Below are 14,772 nucleotides of genomic sequence, written 5' to 3' on the forward strand. Positions count from 1 at the left end.
AAGAAAGAAAAAGGAAAAAGAAAATAAGAAAAAAAAAATAGTCGTGAGCCAACTCCAAGATCTGCGCATGCACTACAGTCGCGAAAGCAAACAAACAACAACCTAGCCCCAACTAGCATCGACCTGGACAAACAACGGCCCATCCCCAACTAGCATCGACCTAGACACGGCCATGGGCGAGACAACGCACCACAAGCAAGCACAACAGCGAGACAAACACATTTCCACGAATCTTACGTAGGGACCGGATCCAAAGGCTCTAGACTTAAATGTGACTGATAAAGAAAATAACCTGACGAGGGCACTAGCGCACGAGGCACATCGACAAGGCAGAAAAAAATATTTTTTGCACGAATCTTATAGCCTTTAATTTATGTGTGGTGTACAACAAGTTGTGCCCGACTCCGGCGAGGGAGGGGTGATGACGGCGGCGCGCCTTCGACTCGCTTCAGTGATTGTAGTCATCGCTAGGTGGTCTACGGATCTGGATGTAATTTTTATTATTTCTAGTGCTCGTTGTACTGCCATGATAGAAGATGAATAGATTGAAAGTTTTGTCGCAAAAAAAAACTTAGATGTGACATAATCAATCACAGTTTGATTGCTTCGCATACGACCACGCATAGAGGGACATGTGTGTAACTGCATAATTAGTATATTATGAAAACACAACAAAAGAAAAAAAACGTAACAGTAGCTTTTATAAAGAAAACACATTCATAAATGCATAGAAAACAAAAAACACAAACAAGAAAAAGGAAAATGAAAAAAAGTAACGTTGCGACCGTTTCCCCATTACTACCACATCACACGAACCGCTCAAAACGAAAAAAGAAAAAAATGACATCCGGCCGTACAGAGTACACAAGCCCAGTACACAAATCGATGGGACAAAAAAAAAGGCCCACGCAAAGCAGCGCTAGAGGCTTGCTTCGTGGTAACAGCGAGCAAGAAACGCGACAACTAGGTACGTGAACGTTTCGTTTAAAAAAAATACGTACATCAAGGCAAAAAAACACGAATCTTGATATGTACATCTAACGGTTAGAGAGTTAGATGTGAGATGTGAAATAGCAAATCTGATGATTATGTAAAGCGATTAGTGCGTCTGCCCGCTCTCACCGTCGCGGCAGTTTTGCAAAAAAGCCCTTGGGTTTTCTAATCATTGAACCCGCAGTTCCTTTAGAGTGGATCTCGAAAAACACTTCGTTTTTACAAAAAGGACCCTATAATTTGATGTATTCAACCCGCGATGGCTAATCACAGACGAGCACGTGCGCGAGGGATGCCAGGTCGCCGTCGCCATCACCTGCGTGCTCTCCTTGTCCGTACGGGTACGGGTATGGCGCCGCCGCCGGCGGCCGGTGTCCTTCTCCTTCCCCTTCCCATCCACCACACCCAGCCTCCTCGATCTGCAACATCCTGCTCCCCCTGCATGCACGAGGGATCTCGGGCCGCCGTCACCCTTCGGGAGCTCCCTCCCCTCCCCGCCTTCTTTCCGTGGCTCTGCAGACGCAAGGGATCTCGGGTCGCCGTCGCCCTTCGAGAGCTCCCTCTCCTCCACGCCTTCTTTCCATGGCGCGAGGGACCAAGCGCCATGTACAGACTTACATACGTGCTGCTGGCCACTGCCCTGTAACCCCGCCGCCAGCAGGGTCGTCCATGACCAGGGCCCCCAAGCTAAGGAGTGACATGCTGCTGCCGTGCCCACCACCATCTGTGAGACTTGGAAATCTAGGAAGCTGCAGGTTTGTGCGACACTCATGCTCGCCATGTGTTTGCTGAAATTCTCCCATGTAGACATATATAAGTTGATGTTGGTATATTAAGCATTTGTAAAATGTTCATGTATAATGTCAGTACGAAACAATAAATGCCAGCCCCCAGCAATGGCTTCTTACCATTACTCCTATCATCTTAGACTAAGTTGTATGGATTAGATGACTGATCGCTTATGTTTTCGTAGTAGGTTCTGTGTCCTTCATGCACTTACAGTTCAGAGCTGAATTTGGTACAAGGTTGATGGACTTTGTTTGTGTGGATTACCAATTTAGCAGCAACCATGGACATTGTTTGTGTGGACTACCAATTTAGCAGCAACTCTGCTGTAACTTTGGCAACACAACCAACATCAAGTGCAACACTGGTAGTCTAGGGTCGGTTCAAAATTCGAATTAGTGATGCTTTAATCTATTCATCGTCCATTTCTGAATTATCAAGGATTGATTTTATTTAGACAAGATTCTCTGCCTTTTGTTTTCTGTTAGATAAAAATAGTTATTGGCAGCTCATGTTATCTACAATAAGTATCTGTTTTGACACTCCTTTATGTAGAAATGATCACAGAATTTTGATTCAAACTAATCGAACCCTCTTAACTCATTGAAATCACACAATTTAATTACAATATTTTTTTCGGCAAACACTGACACCCATTATTTGACTTCTATATTTTATTTGGTTCATGATGTTAATTATTTTATGTCACTACAGTACAACAGAAGACTATCCAATTGGAGGATCCACATCATTTATGGGAGCAAGAGATCCAAAACTGGTAGATACATGCACTAATTCTATTCAGATAGGAGAAGGGGCACAATGTGAGGGAGGCGGTCGCCGGCGGTGGCGGCTCCGGTGACCGGCCAGCAGGCAGGGAGACGAGCTCCTGTTGAGGCGGCGGGGCTCGGTGCGGGCTGGTTCCTCTGGATCGAGCCTTGGCTCTCCCGAGGTGTGTGGTTGCGGGCGTCTGATGAGTTGGTTTGGCGCCCCCTTACTCAGATCTGCACGTCCCTGATGATCGGAGGTAGGCTAATCACTCTCCTCTTTAAAACTAGATTGTTTACTTCTTTGATCTGGAATACATAAAGCCTTGGACACCCAGCGACATGTTTCAAAATGTTTTTAGGCCTTGGTTTGATGTAAAAAGGATCTGATTTTTCTGCCCGCTTATTATGTTCTGGATTTCATCTTTTCTTCTTTCTCTTATTTACTCATACACGACTCATGACTTGCTGCATGTGGCTGCTGAATCTTCCTACTGCAGGTTTGCCTTTCACATGTTCATTGAGTTGCTTGATGACATAAAAAAAATTGAAATATGGAGTTATGCAATTGCAGCAATAAGGACGGATGGCCAGCTTCACAGGTTAAGCTCCGTACTGTAATTTGCATTCAGTTATGTGCAGTAATAATGCCATATTTGTTAGTAGCCTGCTAGCTGTTTCCAGATTTTTTAGTCATGATTGGCTTCTACACAAAAGGAGTTTGTCGAAAACAAGAGCAATCCCATTGTTGCTACACAGCCTGAAGATTCTTTGCCTTTCTTTGAACTGTTTCAGGTTTTTTCTCTCATAGTTATAATCAAATATTCAGATAGAATCATATGGGTGGTCGTGCCATGTCCACAGGAGCGACTTACATCAAGCATTAGGCCTGGTTTTAATCTTCTTGGTCACATATCAGATGAGTATAACAGTGTCCCATCTTTTTGATCATGAGCTACCTTTCCCAGAACAGCCTGTCATATACTCAGATTAGTAGCAGTGAAATAATGTAACGAATATCACGAGAGTGCTTGCAGTTTGTTAATATTCAAATAAAAGGGAAAGCAACCTTTTCCCAGCTAACAGCAGGAGAATTCAGCAATGGATAGATATATTAAACCGTTAGTCCAACTTCCCTTTGTTATTGAGTCTCCGTAGAATGATACTATCATGTATGGTTCGAACAAATCAGTATAAATGGATATCAGCACTCTTAAAGTAGAGGATAATTATTGGATGTATACTACAAAATAAGAGTTGCATTCTCCAAAGTATCAAGTCAATGCTGCATGGTGGCAACATTGTGTGGAGATACACCATTACAGTTTGGTAGATAACATGTTTCGCGATTGGGTATTTGTGTATAGCTGGCATTGAATGAGGCTCAATTGAGGTGCTAATTTTTTTGTGGGGCAATCTGAAATGCTACTGCCGCCATTGTTTGGCATTGTGCATCCCTGACAGATAAGCGGTGGATGTTGCCTTTTGGCTTGCATAATCCTGAATCGATGAGTTCTGTTTTTCTTATGACTTGGGATTTCACACAAGCACACAAGGAAGCTTTTGTAGAACTTATCATTTGATTTCGTTATTCGTGTTCTTTTTATGTAGGGATTTAATTTTCAGCATTCATGTTGAATAGTGAAATGTACAAGTTGTATGAGCACTCCTGCTATAGTTATTAGGTTAGGGCCAGATGTTTTTCTCTTCCATAGACTGCTTTTGCCCGTCCGTCATACCTTTTTGCAAAAAAAAAAGTCCCTATAGTTTATTGAAATCAACATGCACTCCATGTTTTAGTCATAACCGAACCGTTTTTTGCATTTTCTCAGAAAATCCCCTGAAATTTCAGGTAATCAACCCGCCGTCCATATTTAAGTTAGACGAATCATTTTTAAATCATCCATATCTTTTAAACTGTAACTCCGATTTTAACATGTTATATATGAAATTTGATTAAAAAAATGTGTAGAATCTAAACATGATGTTATTTTTAGCTGTTACATATTTTTAAAATATTATTTTGGGTGCAAACTTCATTTATCGTGCAGTGTCGGTTATTCTTTTGCACCGGCGGCGATCTGAATTGCAAATAAATATCCATTAAAACCAGATTGAGAGGAAAGAAACATTGATAACCACGCATGCACACCTCTGAAAAACCTCTCAGCGAAAAACAATATATTTCTCATCTTATTCCGAGCGAGTGCGCGGGCGAGTGCGAGGACTAACAACATTCAAATGCGTTCATTTGTGTGAGCACTGAGGCCAATAAAGGACATAGACCTATTAGGGTCTTGAGATATGATTATTGGGCTAAGAGCCTCCGTTATTTTCTCTTCAGTTGCAACGCACGGACTTTTTTGCTAGTATTACCAATACACACCACTTGGGCTACATGTTGTCAACAAGCCAAAAAATATGTGTAATTTTGACCCAATAAGAAATAAGGATATGGAAAATGCAACGCCCTAGGAGACAAGAGAATCTAAAAACTCTGAGCAGCTGCACTTTGCCCCCCACCAACACCCTACCATTTCCTCTGCATCAGCCTGTCTTGCCACCACTGTTGTTGATCCTCGCCATGGTGGCAGCGACTCCTACTACCTAAGGTGGTAGGAGGCTTTCGATTTCTCCCGGAGGCGTTGGTGGATGGCCAGACCGACTGGGGCACCGTCAGCCGTAGGAAGTGGTGGCGCTCCCATCATCGGTGTAGCGCCGGTGCATGTAAGGACACGTCGTATTAGGGGGGCATGAACCTAGTCTTGATGGCAAGGATGTTTTGATGAGGTGGTCAAAGTGTTTTGATTCATCGAAAACAAAGAAGAACCTTTTGTTTACAAGAAGGTTAGTGATATGTAAATCACACATTGTTGATTCAGAATGACATTCCAATGCTTGAATCTGCCAAGGACTCGCTGAAAAAAAAGTTTTTCTTGAAGGACGTGAGAGAAATGGTTTATGTTGGGAACCAAGACCTGCATAGATAGATCGAGGAGGCTAATTGGATTAAACTAGAGTACATATGTCGACAAGGTTCTGAAGCGGTTCAACATGCATAAGGCGAAGAAAGAGTGCTTGCCTATGTCACATGGCATTAGTCTCAGAAAGACTCGGACTCCCGCAACTTTTGACGAGCGAAGTCACATGGATGCGATTTTGTATGCTTCAGTTGTCGGGTCCGTCATGTATGTTATGTTATATACAAGACAAAATATTTCTTATAGTCTAAGTATTATAAGCAAATATCAGGCTGATCCAGGTGAGTGTCATTGGATGACAGATAAAAATATTCTTACGTATTTGAGCAGGACTACGGATAAGTTGTTGGTTTATGATGGTGAGGGAGGGCTCGTTGGAAAGGATTAAACCGATACTAGTTTTCAAACCAATAATGATGACTATCGCTCGCAATCTGGATTTACGTTCATTCTGAACAGATGTGATGTGAGCTGCAAAAGTTTCAAGCAAAAAATTTTGATTCTACAATTGAGTCTGAGTACATAGTCGCCTCTAAAGGTGCGAAATAAGGTGTTTGGATGTGGAAATTCATTTCTAAACATGGTGTGGTTCAAGGCACATCCAACCCGTTTGACCTCTATTGTGACAAAAGTGGTGTGATCTCACAAGCCAAGGAACCAAGACAACCTATAAATCCAGACATATACTCAGGCGATATCATCTAATACGAGAGATCTTTGAGAGAGGCGATGTAAGGATATGCAAAGAATACGGGGGCTATAATAGTGTTGATCCTCTGACGACGCCTCTCCTGCAGCTGAAGCATGAGGCACACATAAGGGCCATGGGCTTGAAATGCCTAAATGACTCTATTGCAAGTGGGGGACTGCTGAAAATATGCCCTAGAGGCAATCATTTGATGATGGTACTTCCTATGTAATCATAAGTTATATATACTATCCTTGAACATCATCACTAATATGTATCAAGAGGTATCTTACTTGTTTGTGAGAGTATGGATTATATGATGATTGTTCTAATTGTCACTGGTTGATAAGTTCAAGTGAACACATAATAAAAAAAATCCAACAATTAGTTAAAATTATAAAAGGGAAGTGTTATTTGTTCTTGAAGATAGAAAAGTAAACACATACATTGTATGTATGTGTCTTTTTCCCAAACAATAAACTTGGTTTCAAGTCCTCGCGGGTGCTTATTTTGCTAAAAAAATATGTTGTACGGACTTACCCTAGCGTGTCCCTTAAAAAATCATATAATATGTGTTGTTTTGTATTAGTAGATGAAGACCAAAAAGTGTAGGGTAACGTAGCAGAAAACAAAAATTTCTGACTTACGCACTAGCCCAGGACCACTATGGAGACTGCATACAAGGTTTGATCTTTTTCGTTACCGACTCGTAGCGCAGTGATACGTCTCCAACGTATCTATAATTTTTTATTGTTCCATGCTATTATATATTCTTTTTTGGATGTTTAATGGGCTTATTTATACACTTTTATATTATTTTTGGGACTAACCTATTAACCGGAGGCCCAGCCCAAATTGCTGTTTTTTGCCTATTTCAGTGTTTCGCAGAAAAAGGATATCAAACGGAGTCCAAACGGAATGAAACCTTCGGGAGAGTTATTTTTGGAACAAACGTGATCCAGAGGACTTGGAGTGGACGTCAAGAAATCACCGAGGAGGCCACGGGGCAGAGGGCACGCCTACCCCCTGGGCGCGCCCTCCACCCTCGTGGGCTCCTCGTGGCTCCACCGACCTACTTCTTCCTCCTATATATACCTACGTACCCCCAAACCATCGAGGGGCACCACGAAAACCTAATTCCACCGCCGCAACCTTCTGTACCCATGAGATCCCATCTTGGGGCCTTTTCCGGCGTCCTGTCGAAAGGGGCATTGATCACGGAGGGCTTCTACATCAACACCATAGCCTCTTCGATGATGTGTGAGTAGTTTACCTCAGACCTTCGGGTCCATAGTTATTAGCTAGATGGCTTCTTCTCTCTCTTTGGATCTCAATACAAAGTTCTCCTCGATTTTCTTGGAGATCTATTCGATGTAATCTTCTTTTGCGGTGTGTTTGTCGAGATCCGATGAATTGTGGGTTTATGATCCAGATTATCTATGAACAATATTTGAATCTTTTCTGAATTATTTTATGTATGATTGGTTATCTTTGCAAGTCTCTTCGAATTATCAGTTTGGTTTGGCCTACTAGATTGATCTTTCTTGCAATGGGAGAAGTGCTTAGCTTTGGGTTCAATCTTGCGGTGCTTGATCCCAGTGACAGTAGGGGAAACGACACGTATTGTATTGTTGCCATCGAGGATAAAAAGATGGGGTTTATATCATATTGCATGAGTTCATCCATCTACATCATGTCATCTTGCTTAAAGCGTTACTCCGTTCTTATGAACTTAATACTCTAGATGCATGCTGGATAGCGGTCGATGTGTGGAGTAATAGTAGTAGATGCAAGCAGGAGTCGGTCTACTTGTCACGGACGTGATGCCTATATACATGATCATACCTAGATATTCTCATAACTATGCTCAATTCTATCAATTGCTCGACAGTAATTCATTCACCCACCGTAATACTTATGCTATCTTGAGAGAAGCCAGTAGTGAAACCTATGGCCCCCGGGTCTATTTTCCATCATATTAATCTTCCGTCAATAGGCTATTACTTTTGCCGTTTATTTTGCTTTCTTTACTTTTTGTCTTTATCATAAAAATACCAAAAATATTATCTTATCATCTCTATCAGATATCACTTTTGCAAGTGGCCGTGAAGGGATTGACAACCCCTTTATCACGTTGGTTGCAAGGTTCTTATTCGTTTGTCTAGGTGCAAGGGACTTGAGCGTGGCCTCCTACTGGATTGATACCTTCGTTCTCAAAAACTGAGGGAAATACTTACGCTACTTTGCTGCATCACCCTTTCCTCTTCAAGGGAAAACCAACGCAGTGCTCAAGAGGTAGCAAGAAGGATTTCTGGCGCCGTTGCCGGGGAGTCTACGCATAAGTCAACATACCAAGTACCCATCACAAACTCTTATCCCTCGCATTACATTATTTGCCATTTGCCTCTCGTTTTCCTCTCCCCCACTTCACCCTTGCCGTTTTATTCGCCCTCTTTTTCCGTTCGCCTTTTTTTCGCTTGCTTCTTGTTTGCTCGTGTGTTGGATTGCTTGCTTGTCACGATGGCTCAAGATAATACTAAATTGCGTGACTTTGCCAATACCAACAACAATTATTTTCTTAGCACTCCGATTGCTCCTCTTACCGAAGCTGAATCTTGTGAAATTAATGCTGCCTTGCTGAATCTCGTTATGAAAGATCAATTCGCCGGCCTTCCTAGTGAAGATGCTGCTACCCATCTAAATAGCTTTGTTGATTTGTGTGATATGCAAAAGAAGAAAGATGTGGATAATGATATTGTTAAATTGAATCTATTTCTGTTTTCTCTTAGAGATCGTGCTAAAACTTGGTTTTCGTCTTTGCCTAAAAATAGTATTGATTCTTGGAATAAGTGCAAAGATGCTTTTATCTCTAAGTATTTTCCTCCCGCTAAGATCATCTCTCTTAGAAACGATATTATGAATTTTAAGCAACTTGATCATGAACATGTTGCACAAGCTTGGGAGAGGATGAAATTAATGATACGTAATTGCCCTACTCATGGTTTGAATTTGTGGATGATTATACAAAAAAATTTATGCCGGATTGAATTTTGCTTCTAGAAATCTTTTAGATTCGGCCGCGGGAGGCACTTTTATGGAAATCACTTTAGGAGAAGCTACTAAACTCCTAGATAATATTATGGTTCATTATTCTCAATGGCACACCAAAAGATCTACTAGTAAAAAGGTGCATGCAATTGAAGTAATTAATGTTTTAAGTGGAAAGATGGATGAACTTATGAAATTGTTTGCTAATAAGAGTGTTGCTTCTGATCCTAATGATATGCCTTTGTCTACCTTGATTGAGAACAATAATGAATCTTTGGATGTGAATTTTGTTGGTAGGAATAATTTTGGTAACAACGCTTATAGAGGAAACTTTAATCCTAGGCCGTATCCTAGTAATTCCTCTAATAATTATGGTAATTACTACAATAACTCTTATGGAAATTTTAATAAGATGCCCTCTGATTTTGAGACTAGTGTTAAAGAACTTATGATTTCCCAAAAGAATTTCAATGCTTTGCTTGAAGAAAAATTGCCTAAGATTGATGAATTGGCTAGGAACGTGGATAGTATTTCTCTTGATGTTGATTCTTTGAAACTTAGATCTATTCCACCTAAGCATGATATCAATGAGTCTCTCAAAGCCATGAGAATTTCCATTGATGAGTGCAAGGAAAGAACCGCTAGGATGCGTGCCAAGAAAGATTGCTTTCTGAAGGCGTGTTCTTCTAATTTTTATGAGAATAAAGATGAAGATCTAAAAGTTATTGATGTGTCCCCTATTAAATCCTTGTTTTGCAATATGAATCTTGATGATGATGGGACTAGAGATGAGTCAACTTTAGTTAGAAGGCGTCCCAAAAATTCGGAGTTTTTAGATCTTGATGCTAAAATTGGTAAAAGTGGGATTGAAGAGGTTAAAACTTTAGATAGCAATGAACCCACTATCTTGGTGAAAGAACATGCGGTGCCCCCATGTTTGGTTTTGGTAATTGATGACAATCTCTATGGACTAATGGTTGCCTTGAGTTATATTTGAAGGATTTGTCCATAGGCATTTCTTGAAGTCCATGTGTTGGTTTCAAGGAGTTTATGTGGTGACCAAAGTGTTATTAAGGAATTATCCAAAGATTGGTCATGTGAGAGTTGAGCTTATTGCAAGCATGTCTTGAAGAAGAAGATTGTGTGATCATTCATGTTTACCTTCAAGACATCATCCAAATGAAGAGAGTTGGAAAGAGTCAAGGTTGATCAAGACTAAGTCAAGAGTGAAACAAGTTGATCAACACACAAAGCGCACAAGATGTACCGAGGGATCAAGCGATCCCATGGTATGGTAAGCATTGTCAATTACGCTTTGTGTACTAACCCATGGTCTTCGTGAGAGCATTGTCAATTATTGCTTCACCTCAAACCATTGCATCCTTGCATCATATTTCTTGGTTCTTGTTTGATTCTCTTTGTGAGTCTTAGAGCTCGTGGTCATCTTGATGACAAGCTCGAGTTCATCGAAAACGGAGTTCACATGCTTCTTCTATGATGTTTTCGATGTTGGAGGTTATGCCGGTTCTTCTCGGTTGGAGGTTTCACTCTTCTATTTGTTGGCATACCTCCCCTGCCTCTTCTTACTATAACCAGTCGCTGTTTTGATGCTACTCGTCTTCCTCTATCCAACAAGCTTGAGTTTGCTCAATTCGGAGCTCATATGCAGAAGTTATGGCAGTTTTGGTCCCAGCGGTAGTACCGCGGGCCGGAGCGGTAGTACCGCTTGGGTGCTACAAGCGGTAGTACCGCTCTAGAGAGGTAGTACCGCTCCAGAGCGGTAATACCGCTGGTAGCCCCCAGCCGTAGTACCGCTGCGGTCTCGTGCTAGAACCGCACGATTCGAGGGGTCTTTTTTCGTGTCGGGTTTTACGGTACTAGCCGCGGCAGTGGGGGCCGTAGTACCGCTCGTATGCGGTAGTACCGCCCTGACCACCACGGTAGTACCGCTCTGGGCCCAGCGGCAGTACCGCGAGGGGGAGCGGTAGTACCGCTGGCCAAGCGGTAGTACCGCTCTCTGTGGGGCTGGTGTGGGGGGTAACGGTTGGATTGTTCCCCCCACTATATAAGGAGGTCTTCTTCCCTAATGAACCTTATCTCTTGAGCTCGTGTTCTTCCCCCATTGTTGACCTTCTTCGAGCTTGCTAACTCTCAATCCCTCCATGGATTCTTGCTAGTTTTTGAGGGAAAAGAGAGAGGAGATCTAGATCAACATTTCCACCAATCACTTTCTCCTCTATGTGAGGGGAACCCATTGGATCTAGATCTTGGAGTTCTTGGTGTTCTCCTTCTTGTTCTTCCTCTCAATTTCCTCCCTAGCATTAGTTGCTTCGGTGGGATTTGAGAGAGAAGGACTTGGGCACTCCGTGTGCCCTTGCCATTGCATTTGGTGCATCGGTTTGAGTTCTCCACGGTGATACGTGGAAGTTACTAGTTGAGAAGCTTATTACTCTTGGGTGCTTGGTGCCCTTGAGCTTGTTCCTCTTGGGTGCTTGGGCGCCCTAGACGGTTGGTGGTGTTCGGAGCTCAATCATTGTGGTGTAAAGCTCCGGGCAAGCGTCGGGGTCTCCAATTAGGTTGTGGAGATCGCCCCGAGCAATTTGACGGTTACCGGTGACCGCCCCCAAGGGTTGCCAAAGTGTACGGGTTCGGTGACTGCCCCCAAGGGTTGCCATTTGTACGGGTTCGGTGACCGCCCTCAAGGGTCCCTTAGTGGAATCACGACATCTTGCATTGTGCGAGGGCGTGAGGAGATTACGGTGGCCCTAGTGGCTTCTTGGGGAGCATTGTGCCTCCACACCGCTCCAAACGGAGATTAGCATCCGCAAGGGTGTGAACTTCGGGATACATCATCGTCTCCGCGTGCCTCGGTTATCTCTTACCCGAACCCTTTACTTATGCACTTTACTTTGTGATAGCCATATTGTTTCTTGTCATATATCTTGCTATCACTTAGTTGTTTATCTTGCTTAGCATAAGTTGTTGGTGCACATAGGTGAGCCTAGTTGTTGTAGGTTTTGTGCTTGTCAAATTAACCGCTAGGTTTATTCCGCATTTGTTCAAGCCTAAACCGTAATTATTTTAAAGCGCCTATTCACCCCCCCCTCTAGGCGACATCCACGATCTTTCACTTGGATTTCAAGGAATTTAATTATGATAATTGCTCTTTGATAGATTGTATTTCCTTGTTGCAATCCGTGCTAAATTCTCCTCATGCTTATAGTCGAAATAAAGCTTTTACTAAACATATTGTTGATGCTTTGATGCAATCTTATGAATAAAAACTCGAGTTTGAAGTTTCTATCCCTAGAAAACTTTATGATGAATGGGAACCTACAATTAAAATTAAAATTAACAATCATGAATGCTATGCTTTGTGTGATTTGGGTGCTAGTGTTTCTACGATCCCAAAAACTATGCTTTGGCATCAAAGAGGCTTGGGTGCGCAAGGCGCTTGCAAATTTTTGTGACCAAATGACATGCGAAGTGCTCTAGCAAAAAAACAAAATAGTGCATTTTTCAAAGTTTTTTTCTGCGCCAAATTTTGTTTTTTTCTCCACGAGCTCCTACAGTGTCGAAATGCAAAAAAAAATTGCACGCACCTTGCACACCCCAGCCTCTTTGATGCCAAAAAATTTCATATTTTTTGAATTTTCTTGCAATTTTTTTTGAATTCACTGCTCACAGCGTACATTTTAAAGTTTTTCATTTGACACGGGCTGCTGGAATGTCCAAACTGTGCCAAAATTTGCACGCGCCTTGCTCCCTTGAGTATCTTCGATCCCACAAAATTTTAGATTTTTTTAAATTTTTTTGCTATTTGTTTCGAATTTACTGTTCACCATTTACTATTCACCAGACGGTCAAACCCCTTTGACCGGACGGTAACGGCATAGAAGGGCATTTCTGTAAGGTGACTTGACGGAAGAGGGGTATTTTTGAGCATACCTGAAAATTAGGGGCAAATGCCAGGTGGTGGCTCAAGTTAGGGGGATAAATGGAATTGTCCCTATATATTCTGTTTTGGATGTTTAATGGGCTTATTTATACACTTTTATATTATTTTTGGGGCTAACCTATTAACCGGAGGCCCAGCCCAAATTGTTGTTTTTTTGCCTATTTCAGTGTTTCGCAGAAAAAGGATATCAAACTGAGTCCAAACGAAATGAAACCTTCGGGAGTGTTATGTTTGGAACAAACGTGATCCAGAGGACTTGGAGTAGACATCAAGAAATCACCGAGGAGGCCACGAGGCAGGGGGGGCGCCTACCCCCTGGGCGCGCCTTCCACCCTCGTGGGCCCCTCGTAGCTCCACCGACCTACTTCTTCCTCCTATATATACCTATGTACCCCCAAACCATCGAGGGGCACCACGAAAACATAATTCCACCGCCGCAACCTTCTGTACCCGTGAGATCCCATCTTGGGGCCTTTTCCGGCGTCCTGCCGGAGGGGGCATTGATCACAGAGGGCTTCTACATCAACACCATAGCCTCTCTGATGATGTGTGAGTAGTTTACCTCAGACCTTCGGGTCCATAGTTATTAGCTAGATGGCTTCTTCTCTCTCTTTGGATCTCAATACAAAGTTCTCCTCGATTCTCTTGGAGATCTATTCGATGTAATCTTCTTTTGCGGTGTGTTTGCTGAGATCCGATGAATTGTGGGTTTATGATCCAGATTATCTATGAACAATATTTGAATCTTTTCTGAATTATTTTATGTATGATTGGTTATCTTTGCAAGTCTCTTCGAATTATCAGTTTGGTTTGGCCTACTAGATTGATCTTTCTTGCAATGGGAGAAGTGCTTAGCTTTGGGTTCAATCTTGCGGTGCTCGATCCCAGTGACAGTAGGGGAAACAACACGTATTGTATTGTTGCCATTGAGGATAAAAAGATGGGGTTTATATCATATTTTATGAGCTTATCCCTCTACATCATGTCATCTTGCTTAAAGCGTTACTCCGTTCTTATGAACTTAATACTCTAGATGCATGCAGGAGTCGGTCTACTTGTCACGGACGTGATGCCTATCTACATGATCATACCTAGATATTCTCATAACTATGCTCAATTCTATCAATTGCTCGACAGTAATTCGTTCACCCACCGTAATACTTATGCTATCTTGAGAGAAGCCACTAGTGAAACCTATGCCCCCGGATCTATTTTCCATCATATTAATCTTCCGTCAACAAGCTATTACTTTTGCTGTTTATTTTGCTTTCTTTACTTTTTGTCTTTACCATAAAAATACCAAAAATATTATCTTATCATCTCTATCAGATCTCACTTTTGCAAGTGGCCGTGAAGGGATTGACAACCCCTTTATCCCGTTGGTTGCGAGGTTCTTATTCGTTTGTGTAGGTGCAAGGGACTTGAGCGTGGCCTCCTACTGGATTGATACCTTGGTTCTCAAAAACTGAGGGAAATACTTACGCTACTTTGCTGCATCACCCTTTCCTCTTCAAGGGAAAACCAATGCAGTGCTCAAGAGGTAGCACGCAG

The 14,772-nt window shown here is 42.2% G+C and overlaps 1 long non-coding RNA gene across 2 annotated transcripts; it reads left to right on the forward strand.

The window, feature by feature from the left end:
• The first annotated feature begins 1,282 nt into the window (after positions 1-1,282).
• On the forward strand, positions 1,283-6,862 carry LOC123121766 (uncharacterized). Of its 2 annotated transcripts, XR_006459844.1 has the most exons (4): positions 1,283-1,748; positions 2,494-2,806; positions 3,047-3,148; positions 3,342-6,862. It is a non-coding gene; the product is annotated as an uncharacterized lncRNA (long non-coding RNA). The 2 variants fall into 2 exon arrangements; XR_006459843.1 differs by having other exon boundaries at positions 3,047-6,862.
• Positions 6,863-14,772: the final 7,910 nt, after the last annotated feature.

Source organism: Triticum aestivum, chromosome 5D, assembly GCF_018294505.1.
Source record: "Triticum aestivum cultivar Chinese Spring chromosome 5D, IWGSC CS RefSeq v2.1, whole genome shotgun sequence".
NCBI classification, from domain to species: domain Eukaryota; kingdom Viridiplantae; phylum Streptophyta; class Magnoliopsida; order Poales; family Poaceae; genus Triticum; species Triticum aestivum.